Below are 11,409 nucleotides of genomic sequence, written 5' to 3' on the forward strand. Positions count from 1 at the left end.
GAGAGAGAGAGAGAGAGAGAGTGAGAGTGAGAGAGAGAGAGAGAGAGAAAGGGAGTCCGCCGTTGCATGCTTTAATTATTAGAATTTCTTCAAAACCCCCTCAGTTATGGGATTCATATCATGAGTGAAGTTATCCCCTCACAGACCTGTATCTGAGCTGCACCACGACCTGTGCTATACACTGGATACAATTATTGAATGTTTCTTTTCATTTCATTATTGAAATGAAACCCATCACAAATTATTTACAGCATCATTGAAATACAACTATATTAGGCCTATGTTCATATGGATATTATTCATAACCTCGTATGCCAACTTTTGATGCATATTCTGTGGGCTAATATGCAGCTATCCATGTGGAACACGGTGTTTTACACACATGATAGAGAGAAGAAACCAATACCCAACACCTAGATAACATGTTTAGACCCACGTGAATCCTATAGTCATCAACCATTATTTATAGGGATTGTATTGGTTTGGATCTCCATCTATGAAACTGGATTACATACATCCATCCCTATCACAAATGAACCACACATGTAAAATGATACGTTTTCGTGAACAGAAATAATAATAGCCACAAAAAAGGGTATTTGAACATCGGATAGATTGTTCAGTATGTAGCAATATCTCATTTTTTAAGTCTGTAGAAATCGCTGTAAATTCATGTATTAAATCCACAGAACGTGATTGATTTAGGCTATTCCATACAGTGCACATACGTTTTATGCTTACACAATAAGCACTTGCGTTCATAATTTGGATATATAAAAATACAAAGTGATTTAGACGTGATCGAAATTATGTAGCCTATTGAGAAAATCGTTAAGCATAGCCTACCTGTCGTTGTGCTGTCAATTAATCCCGGGAAATGCCCCTCTCATTTGCTCTCCATTTTCAAAAACAAAAACAGGGTAATGTTAAAGAAATATAATTTCCTTTAGCGCGTGAATGTGCCCACCACGACAAAAAATAACCTAGGAAAAATGTGTAGACATCAAGCTTTCAAAACGCAAAATCCCTGAGTCAAAAGAAGTCTAAAATGTAGCCTATTGCATAGACTTTCAAACTCGACCAGGCACCCGGCTTAATCGGTCGAGTGCATAGCAACTCTGAAGTCTTCTAAAGTTCCTGGTCCTTCTGCGCTTTTTCACAACTTCCCAACAGCAAAACCGGGAGAGCTTGAAAGCAACGACTGATAGTCAATCATTGTTTCTACATAACAGATTGTTCTTGTTGCAGTTCATCCAGTATTGTTTTGGTCATTTGTTGTGTGTAGGCTATGTCTCTTCACCGTTCCAGACGACGCATTTGAGATGAGGGGTCCACTCCGGAGCGTTAGCAACGGCAGGCAGAGAAGGATACGCACCTGAGACGAGTGTATTATTTCAAGCAACATTACCAGTGAGCTGACTACAATGATTTGGCGCCACTCAGTGGCATTTTCACTTCCCGCCTTGGCCTCGGCCAATATATGGCGCATAAAGCGCTAATAATAGGCTGTGAGATTTATCCTCTGAAATGTGATGGTTAATTAAAGATTTGATGTATCTTTGATATACTGTTTGGTGCCAAGGAAATTGCAAGTACAAAGAGGTGGCCTGTCACACATGCACAATGTAATTAATTGCATATTAGAGATGGATCTAAATAATGGGTAGGCCTACCTGGAGGAAAATGGGGGAGGGCCAAGCTTTTTCAATTTCAGTCAAGGGGAGGGTTTAGTATTATTATAATTTTTTGTCCAGGGAGGGTAATGTAATTTGTAATTGATGAAATTTCTATATTTCTCAGTGTTTTAGAATTAGTTGCTTTTCAGGCTATATATCGAGGTGTGCCTGATGCTGACCCTCATCTCTGATTCTCTGCTGGGCGCACAATATCAAGTGTACCTATAGGCTATTTAGTGTGGTCTCAATCAAATGATCAATAGCCTATAGGCTACAGTGGAGGCTCCTCAGAGGAGGAAGGGGAGGACCATCCACCTCAGTGAATTTCATGAAAATTAAAATAGTAAAACTTTTAAAAAGTTATCATTTTTAGATAAAACTATACTAAATATAATGACATCACCAAAAATAACTGATTAAAACACACAATTTTTCAAAGAAGATCTACAGTAGCCTCAACAGCACTCTGTAGGGTAGCACCATGGTGTAGCCAGAGGACAGCTAGCTTCCGTCCTCCTCTGGGTACATTGACTTCAATACAAAACCATGGAGGCTCATGGTTCTCACCCCCTTCCATAGACTTACACAGTAATTATGACAACTTCCGGAGGACGTCCTCCAGCCTATCAGAGCTCTTGCAGCAGGAACTGACATTTTGTCCACCCAATCAAAGAATCAGATAATTAATCTAGTACTGAAAGCATAATGTTCTGGCCCCTGTAGTTGGGTTTGAGTTCCTTTAGGCTATTATGTAATTCCATTGTTGACCACTTGGGGCCACTGCCCTGGATTGATGTATGCTGTTCGTTTAATATGCTTAATCCTGTAGAAGAAGAATTGTTTACTTTCCAAAATGGTGAAAGTCACACTGTGGAGCTGCAGATGTTATCAAACTCCATCCTCTTGCTATCACTTTGTAGAAGCATTGTCTGTAAGTAAAATTAATCATAACACATTTGGCATTCAATTCATGATGATATTTTGTACGGATGATCCAATTTAATGCATAATGCTGCATATTTCTGTGTTTATGAACATGCGTACAGATACATGCTGTGTTATTATTTCTGTGTTTATGAACATGTGTACAGATACATGCTGTGTTATTATTGAGAATGAAGCCTAGTAATCAGCTAGCATACAATAAGTCATACTCATTGTTATTTTCTTTCTATATTTCAGTTTTACTAATTTCACTCACTATTACTGTACCTACGAAGCAGTGGCAATAAATCATCCTTCAATACTACAGTAGCTGTACTGAGTTTATCTATCTGCTAGGCATAAGTAGGGGACTCTTTTGTGAGGGCAGAATACATAAGCTACAGCTAGCTAGCACTGCAGTGTATAAAATCTGGTGAGTAGTTGACTCAAAGAGAGAGAAAGACAATAGTTGAACAGTTTTGAACAAATTTATTTCGTCCAAAATGAAGGAGAAGCAAGAGAGAAATAGAGAGAGAGAGATTGTCATTTTTTTTTCAGTTTCACTTACTTAGCAAATGCAGCTAGCTAGTTTAGCCTACTGAAACACCCTGCTCAAACAGAGGGATGCTATGTTAGCTAGCTGGCTATGACTTTCCAACACAACACTGGAACTCTTCCAAGTCAAGGTAAGCTTTTGGTATTACTAATTTATTGCCACGGGTCCCGCTGGTGTAACTGCTTTCTGACTGTACACTAACGTTACTGCATGATTGTAGCGGGATTACTAACGCGTTATTTCTATTAGCTATGCTGACGATGACGTTACTTTAGCTAATATGGTGACAACGATGTAGGCTGTTTGGCTTGGAAAGGTTTTTTCACCTGGTCACATACAGCTGATGTGTTGTGCATTGAAGTCCACAAGCGAAGGGAAGAGAAGGAATACAACGTGGCTGTTATGAGAGTGAACTCTGTTTACGCGAGATCAGGGGTGTATTCATTACACCGATTCTGTTGAAAAACGTTTCTTAAACAGAAGCAAACGGAACAAAACGGGGATAAACATACCTGAATTTGTCCAATAGAAACTCTCGTTTGCAACTGTTGGACTAATGATTACACCCCATATCAGCTAGATGCAGGCAAGAGTGTGCAAGGCGGTATTGAATGTCACTGTCTGTCACCTCAAATTTGTCTCTCGACCTGTGTGCACCTACGTTGTAAACTTTCATTCATAGGCTAGGTTGTAGCAACCTCATGATGGGGATAGGGAAAATTTGAGTATCATGTAGTAGCCTAAACCTATCGCTGTTACATTGAACTGGGTGAATGGAATATGAATGAGAGTCATCCAATATGCTGTAATAGAAATAAGGCCATGCTCATGAAAAAATGATCGTCCTCCCTCATCGTAAATGGCACTGACCGCAACTGGTAGGCTATAGGCTACAAAGTGCATGCTCGGAGAAGCACAGAGCAAAATGATTTTTCTAAGGTAGCTGCTGGGATGGCGTAAATAAAACTAGGCTGCATTACACGCTGCAATGGATATTCCAACGCTGAGCCCCAGCTTGCTCCGCTCTTGCTGATCACAAAAAAAAATGTGTGTGCTGCCTGACCAATGGCTGTGGTGTGTCGGCCTACGTGCCAGTTCATGAGGAGAGTCAAAGGCTTATTCCGAAAATATTTTTTGATTAGGCCTAGACTTGCGAGCGGACTAGCCTGTAGCCTATGTTGTGTTCAGTTTGAGAAGGAGAGTGCTAAAATGAGGAGGACCAGAGATCAACTTTGATAGCTTGCTACTACTATAATAGATTTTTTATTAAAAACAATATGTTTCTTGCCCATGATGTAGGCCTATTTATCAGAGTTATTGACCTCACAATAAGCCAGATTTGAGTGATTTACATTGTGGTACTGAAACTTGAACTCCCAATAGACCCAGATCTAGCCTACTGTCAATTTGGGATGATGGTATCGCTAATGCACATAAATTCAGATTTTAAAAAAATAAAAATAAAAATGAGATAGACTAATTAATCAGATTTTTCATTTTAAATGTTAAAACTCATCCAAGAAAGTACCTTACTAAATGTATTAATGTATGCATTTATAACTCATTTTGACAATAGCCTTCAGGAAGCCCTAAGGAAGGTAGCAAACAGGCATTCTCAGACACAGGCACTATCAGTTTGAACAGAGTAGAAACCTGGAGGAAACTGACGACAAGGAGAGGTTGAAAGAGGTGCCTTGGCTAGGCTGTAACATAAAGCAGTAAAAGGAAAAACGATTTGTTAGGATTTCAGAGAAGCCTTGACTTTGTCTGCATGAAAACATCTTCAGAGAGCAGCTGATGTGTTATAATATGCATTAGGTCCCTGACATACTCAGGTTGGGAGTATGCTTCTGTTTTTCTCAAAGACTCACTCTCTTACCTCCCAAAGCATTACCACTCAGTGTAAAAGGGTTTCTCTCTAGTAATTGCATTATTATCTCTTGTCATGAGAATTTCGATCTCTAATAGTTACTCAAGCTTTGAATAATTCCCAGAGGTTGTAAGACTCTAGTTAATAATGAATTAAACAACGTCCCATTTCTGCAATGAATCAGTTTCTTTATTAATGAGAGCTCTCCCGCTAAAAACACACACAGCCTTTTTATATGCGTTCACACAAAGGAACTTGCTCCGCCCACCTTTAGGCGGCCTGTGACTTTCCACAGTATAGAATGTTTAAGTTTGACAGTTTCTAGGTATCCTTTCCCCTGGAATGTTTGTCTCCAGCAGTTTCTACCCCTCTTCTCTGTTAGTGGGTTTATTGTCTTATAACTCTAACACAGTTTACATAGTTAAACAGTATCGGGGTGGAATACTTTTAGTCATTACTCTAAACATACAAATCTTCTATCAATCCACCCTTTGACTAAATTTTTCACACTCAGGATAAATGTATTTACAAGGATGATTAACCTCAGAGATTAGTTCTATTAACTACTTTCCAATCATAGGTCTTCTTTTTGAGATTTTCCCTATGACCTTCACACATCAGAACCAATAAAAGTTGTATCTAATTGCAGGTTATCAGGGTCAAAGTCCTCGTTATCCACCAAGCCTGGAGGATCGTTTTTCACATTCCACTGGTCAGAGTCCGGAGTCCGTCCATATCTCACCATCTGTTGAGACACTGCATTGTCCAACGCCTTACTCACCAACCCTCGGACACAGGGAATAAGACAACAACCACATAATACAAGCATACCCATACAAGCAATGGCAGCTCCCAAGATGGTGGCTGCTATGGTTTTCCATTTACCAAACATTTCATCAAACCACCCTATCAAAGATGTATTAACTCCTGAGTTCTCAGCCCATTCTTCACTTAGAGCAGTCAATCCTGCAAGAGCTCTGGTACCCGTACCATCCGGTGCGGTGTTGTTAGGTATACATTTGCAACAATGGCCCCCCACCATTCTACAGACACCGCCCTTTTCTGCCAGCAACATATCTAGAGCCAACCTATTTTCCCAAGTCATGAGTGAGTTGGCGGATAATTGTTCAGAGATCCCCTTTACAGCATCCCGAGTCTGGTTAATAAATCGTTGTTGGTTGTAATAGATATAATTAATCCAATCCACATTTTTGTTTATTGTCACCCACCAGAAGAACATTGTGGTAAAGCCCTCCCCTATTTGATTCATAGCTTTGTATTCATCTGGAACACCCCTGGGGACACATATACCATCTATCCAAATTGGGCTATTTCCTTCCTGATCTATATTTCTTCTCCTTCTGCCTATTCCCCCTGTAACTGGTCTTTGATGACTAATTCTTACAGGTTGGACCAACAATACTGGGGCACAAGTACCTACCCACCCTTTTGGTAATGTCTGTCGAATGCTCCCTTTGTTAGTACAGGCCCACCACACATCAGTCAGAGGGATGGTAAGGTTCATAACTTTCTCCTGTACTTCCCTATCTAAATCAGTCACATTAATTATCTCCTTACAGCCATCAAAATCACCCAAGTTACGGGTGCCATTTCTATGTCTGTAACACTGGTACTTGCCAGGAGTTAAAGTGAACCTAGGTGGGTTGGCCGAGTAATTCAACTTTGCTAGCCCAATCCCTGTACAATTGGGTTGTTTTTGATTAGACCCCAGGTCTAATACACAGGGAAACATTGTCGGTCGCCCAATGGAACATGCATAACAATTAGTCTGCCCCAAGGCCCTGGCGGTGTACTTCATCCACTTTAACCAGAGATTTTCATCAGGGATACCCTCTACTTCCCCTTGGTTCCTTTCTTGGAGGAGAAAATCTTTCATAGTGGACGGGTTAGTCGAATTGACTCCGTCCTCCCTTGACTGATCTACTCGGTTTGGTGCTATTAATGGATTAATGACAGGACCTGGGGACTTTGTCTCTTTGGTCTCTACCAGTTGTAATCGCAGACAGGTATCCCGTCCGTACTCGTCCGCGCAAGCCCAGTAAGTTATTTTCATGTCCTCCTTAGTGACCTTTGCTATTGTTACTACCATCTCCATGGGGATGTCTTTATACCTTATTACCCCCCATCTGGACATCCCGCCCGGTCTCATATCCCCGTCCCCAAGTGTGTCTAAACACCTGAGCCCAGGAACAATCCGCAGAGGGAGCTGAACATAAATATAATGGGATTTTATAATCCCAAGTTGCTTGCTTACCCGCGCCGATAAGATCCCTAATCTTAATTTTGAATCTTGCCGTCCACCCTTCTCTGACTCCTATTTTGTAGGTCATTTGTCCTTGACGGTCAGTATGTCGGGTCGCTTCTCTTTTACTTCTTAACAATGGTAAGGGCATAGCGTAATTGGTGCGGGGTGGTGGTGGATCTTGACATATCAGGACCATTGCAGAGACTATGATGCAGCTCAGGGTTACCCATATTCCCAAAAACCGCCAACCCTCTCCTGCCCTTAGTCTTTCTGCTTGGTACCACCCCATACTCACACCCTAAGAACACACTACAGTGATGATAGGTTGGGGTAGGAGATCTTCGTTAACAGAGGTGTTCCCCAAACCCTATTGGTCCAGTTCTTCTCTCTAACTCTGCGTGTGTTCAGTGGTGCTTGTATGTGTTCCTACCTTTTTGCAGTGGGTAACGTGGACCCAGGTTGCTCTTTCTGCTATTCTAATGGCAAAGGCGGTGACCAATATAACCTGATAGGGCCCTTCCCAACAGGGCTGCTTCCAGTCTTTCTTCTTTAGGGTTCCACACCCAGTCACCTGGTTGTATAGAGTGGGTCACCTTCTCCTTTAGTTCACCTGTGGGGCACAAAACCTTTGACATACAGGTGTGGTTAATAACCAACCTTCTCATGTGTTCGGCTAGGGTGCTCTCAGTTTCTATCTCTGCCTGCTCTGGTCCTCCTAACTCAGGCATTCTGCATGGTCTACCAAATACTTTCTCGAATGGGGACAGTCCATTTTTATCTGGGGTTATCCTTATAGTCCTTAATACTATTGATAAGCATTGTACCCTATTTCTACCAGTGCTCATGGGTGTTTTCCTTAACCCCTCTCTAATCGTACCGTTCATATTCATATTTTCTTTCTAGACTGTACCCAAAGAAAAAAATATTATTTAAGTATTTAGTCCTCTCCTCCGTCTAGTTATCTTTAATCCAACCATCTACCATCATCCCCCCTGTTGGCACATGGCTCTGCCCATGTGTCAATATTGCCACATATCTAAACAATCACTTAGGTAATATTGGTAAATTATTCTTATGCCATATCCCTTCTTTTGAGACTGCCCCTTGCTTCTTTATCGCTCCGCCCACTTTCTTTGTCTATGATGGTGGCTAAAATTGACTTTCATTCAGTTCAGAATCAATAGTAATACAATACAATCAATCAATCCCTTATCTTGCAAAAACACTCATGTTTAGTTTAAACTCTGTTCAACCCCGGCTCTCCCGGGCTTGACCTGAAGACTGATTGTTGGACATGACAGGTCCATACTTAAATCTTTCAAACATACACAAACCCCACCCCATCATGCTGTAATCAATCAAGAAGATAGCCAAGGAGAGACAAAGGTTTAGCCTGAACTCTGCTCAACCCTGGCCACTTATTCCACTTTGTTTGAGAAGAGCAAAAGGCCACAGTCTGCTTTCAGTCACTGATAACGTAGGACAGCCATGGATTTAAGTAAGAGCGAGCAATTCGACCCTAGGTCAGATTCCCACTTCACCCACACGCACGCACACACACAGTGAAATTACCCAATTAAGTTATTTGCCTAGCAACAAATAATTCTAACTCTATGTTAGTGATTAACCCAGTTTTATCTCATAGTCCACTAAAAAATCTCCCCCATCACCATGTTTCTGAGTCAAGACCAATGTCATATATCCCTCCCTACAGTCTACCGTTTGGGTAAAAGGCCTGTCATATCTAGGAAAAGCTAAGACTGTTTGGGAGTGTGAGCAACTTTTTTATATCTATAAATTGTTCCTATGCCTTGGAGTTCCAAATAATTTTATCATGGGCTGCCATTACCTTCCCATAGATAAGATCACTTAATTTACCAGTATGCAGTGCATAATGGGGTACCCAAACTCTACAGTAGTTTATCATTCCCAAAAAGCTCATCATTTGTTTCTTGTTTAACGGTTTTGGTGCTTCAAGTATAGCAGTTTTCCTGGATGAGTTTAACATTTGCCCCTCCTGAGTTATGGTATGTCCTAAGTAAATCACCTCGCTCTGCCAGAGCTGAAGTTTCCTTTTGCTAACTTTGTGTCCCTGTTCTGCCATAAAGGTTAACAATTGGAGTGTATCTTTCTTACATCCCTCTTGAGTGGGATTAGCCAATAGAATATCATCTACATAAATTAGAATTTGGCTTCCTTCCTGAGGTTCAAACTTTCTCAAATTCCTGGTTATAGTCTGGCTCCCCCTCCCTGCTCACTACCATGTTATCCCATACCACATATGCCTTCATACCCCTCTCAGTCAGTTTCAGCTACGTTCAACTGAGTCATAGCATCTCTTCCTAGCAGATTAACTGGACATAGGCTTGATATCAGTACGGGTATGCATGCTTCTCCTCATGAATTTTCATGCTTTAAAGTCACAGGAGCTGATAATCGCTCTATAAATTGATGGTCTGAGGCAGAGCGTACTAGGATTTTTCCCCCCATTAATCCTAATCCCTTCGGGCCTGTCGACTGCACAGATCGCTGTGCGACAGGCCCCTGTGTCACACAAGAATGTAATATGTTTTCCCAATACTGTTAAGGTGAGGTATGGTTTCTGTTCTTGCTGCAGCGCTAATTCAATTGTTGCCAATTCAAAAACCTCACACGTATCGTTCTGTATTTCGTCTTGGCATTTATTCCTTAACTCATCCTTTTTTGTCTATATCTGGACAGCTAGTCCCTATCTTAAATTATTATACCTATATTTATATTATTACTCTCATCCTGGTCTCATTACTGAATCAATGACATAGTTAATAGCTGTTTCACATTAGATTGTGCCTTTTTCTGATAATGTTATTACTGCAGCCCATTGCATTAATTTAGTTTCAAAACTTGTTGTTTAACAAATCTAGAACCTACATAAAGTTGGTCCTATCCCATCAGCATAATATTTAAAACTACCTACACTCCACTAGTCCACGTAACGAAAACAAATTCTCGTTCTAGAATTCATTAACTATTTGCATATGTCACTGGTGTTACGCAAACTATAGAATAAAGTAATAAAAATCTGAATTAGTCAAAGAAATGTTCTCCATTAAACTATTCAGATTTCTGCTTCTAGTGTCTCTTAAACTCGATTCGTACTCGCTGGACTGTCTCTCTTTTACCCGCGAACTGGAACATGGCATTAGTCAAGTCTATTCATATCAACCAAACCATTCGTATTTCTAATGATTCTTTATTGCCACAAATTTACCATAATCTAGTTCCAATCGGCCCAACAACGTTAACTACCTAGACCCTGCCCCCTCAGTCAGAAAATCCTCCCAGAATCCTATACAGTGAGGGAAAAAAGTATTTGATCCCCTGCTGATTTTGTACATTTGCCCACTGACAAAGAAATGATCAGTCTATAATTTTATTGGTAGGTTTATTTGAACAGTGAGAGACAGAATAACAACAAAACAATCCAGAAAAAGGCATGTCAGAAATGTTATAAATTGATTTGCATTTTAATGAGGGAAATAAGTATTTGACCTCCTCTCAATCAGAAAGATTTCTGGCTCCCAGGTGTCTTTTATACAGGTAACGAGCTGAGATTAGGAGCACACTCTTAAAGGGAGTGCTCCTAATCTCAGCTTGTTACCTTTATAAAAGACACCTGTCCACAGAAGCAATCAATCAATCAGATTCCAAACTCTCCACCATGGCCAAGACCAAAGAGCTCTCCAAGGATGTCAGGGACAAGATTGTAGACCTACACAAGGCTGGAATGTGCTACAAGACCATCGCCAAGCAGCTTGGTGAGAAGGTGACAACAGTTGGTGCGATTATTCGCAAATGGAAGAAACACAAAAGACCTGTCAATCTCCCTCGGCCTGGGGCTCCATGCAAGATCTCACCTCGTGGAGTTGCAATGATCATGAGAACGGTGAGGAATCAGCCCAGAACTACACGGGAGGATCTTGTCAATGATCTCAAGGCAGCTGGGACCATAGTCACCAAGAAAACAATTGGTAACATACTACGCCGTGAAGGACTGAAATCCTGCAGCGCCCGCAAGGTCCCCCTGCTCAAGAAAGCACATACACAGTCCCGTCTGAAGTTTGCCAATGAACATCAG

At 41.0% G+C, this 11,409-nt stretch overlaps 1 protein-coding gene across 1 annotated transcript in view; it reads right to left on the reverse strand.

Moving 5' to 3' along the window:
- The window catches only part of LOC121574900 (chemokine-like protein TAFA-2), a 130,245-nt gene extending 128,858 nt beyond the window's left edge, over positions 1-1,387 (reverse strand). Inside the window, exon 1 of the mRNA XM_041887567.2 lies at positions 847-1,387. The gene's annotated coding sequence lies outside the window, so the exon portion shown is untranslated. The remainder of the gene's footprint in view (positions 1-846) is intronic.
- Positions 1,388-11,409: the final 10,022 nt, after the last annotated feature.

This window comes from Coregonus clupeaformis, chromosome 10, assembly GCF_020615455.1.
Source record: "Coregonus clupeaformis isolate EN_2021a chromosome 10, ASM2061545v1, whole genome shotgun sequence".
In the NCBI taxonomy this organism is placed as follows: domain Eukaryota; kingdom Metazoa; phylum Chordata; class Actinopteri; order Salmoniformes; family Salmonidae; genus Coregonus; species Coregonus clupeaformis.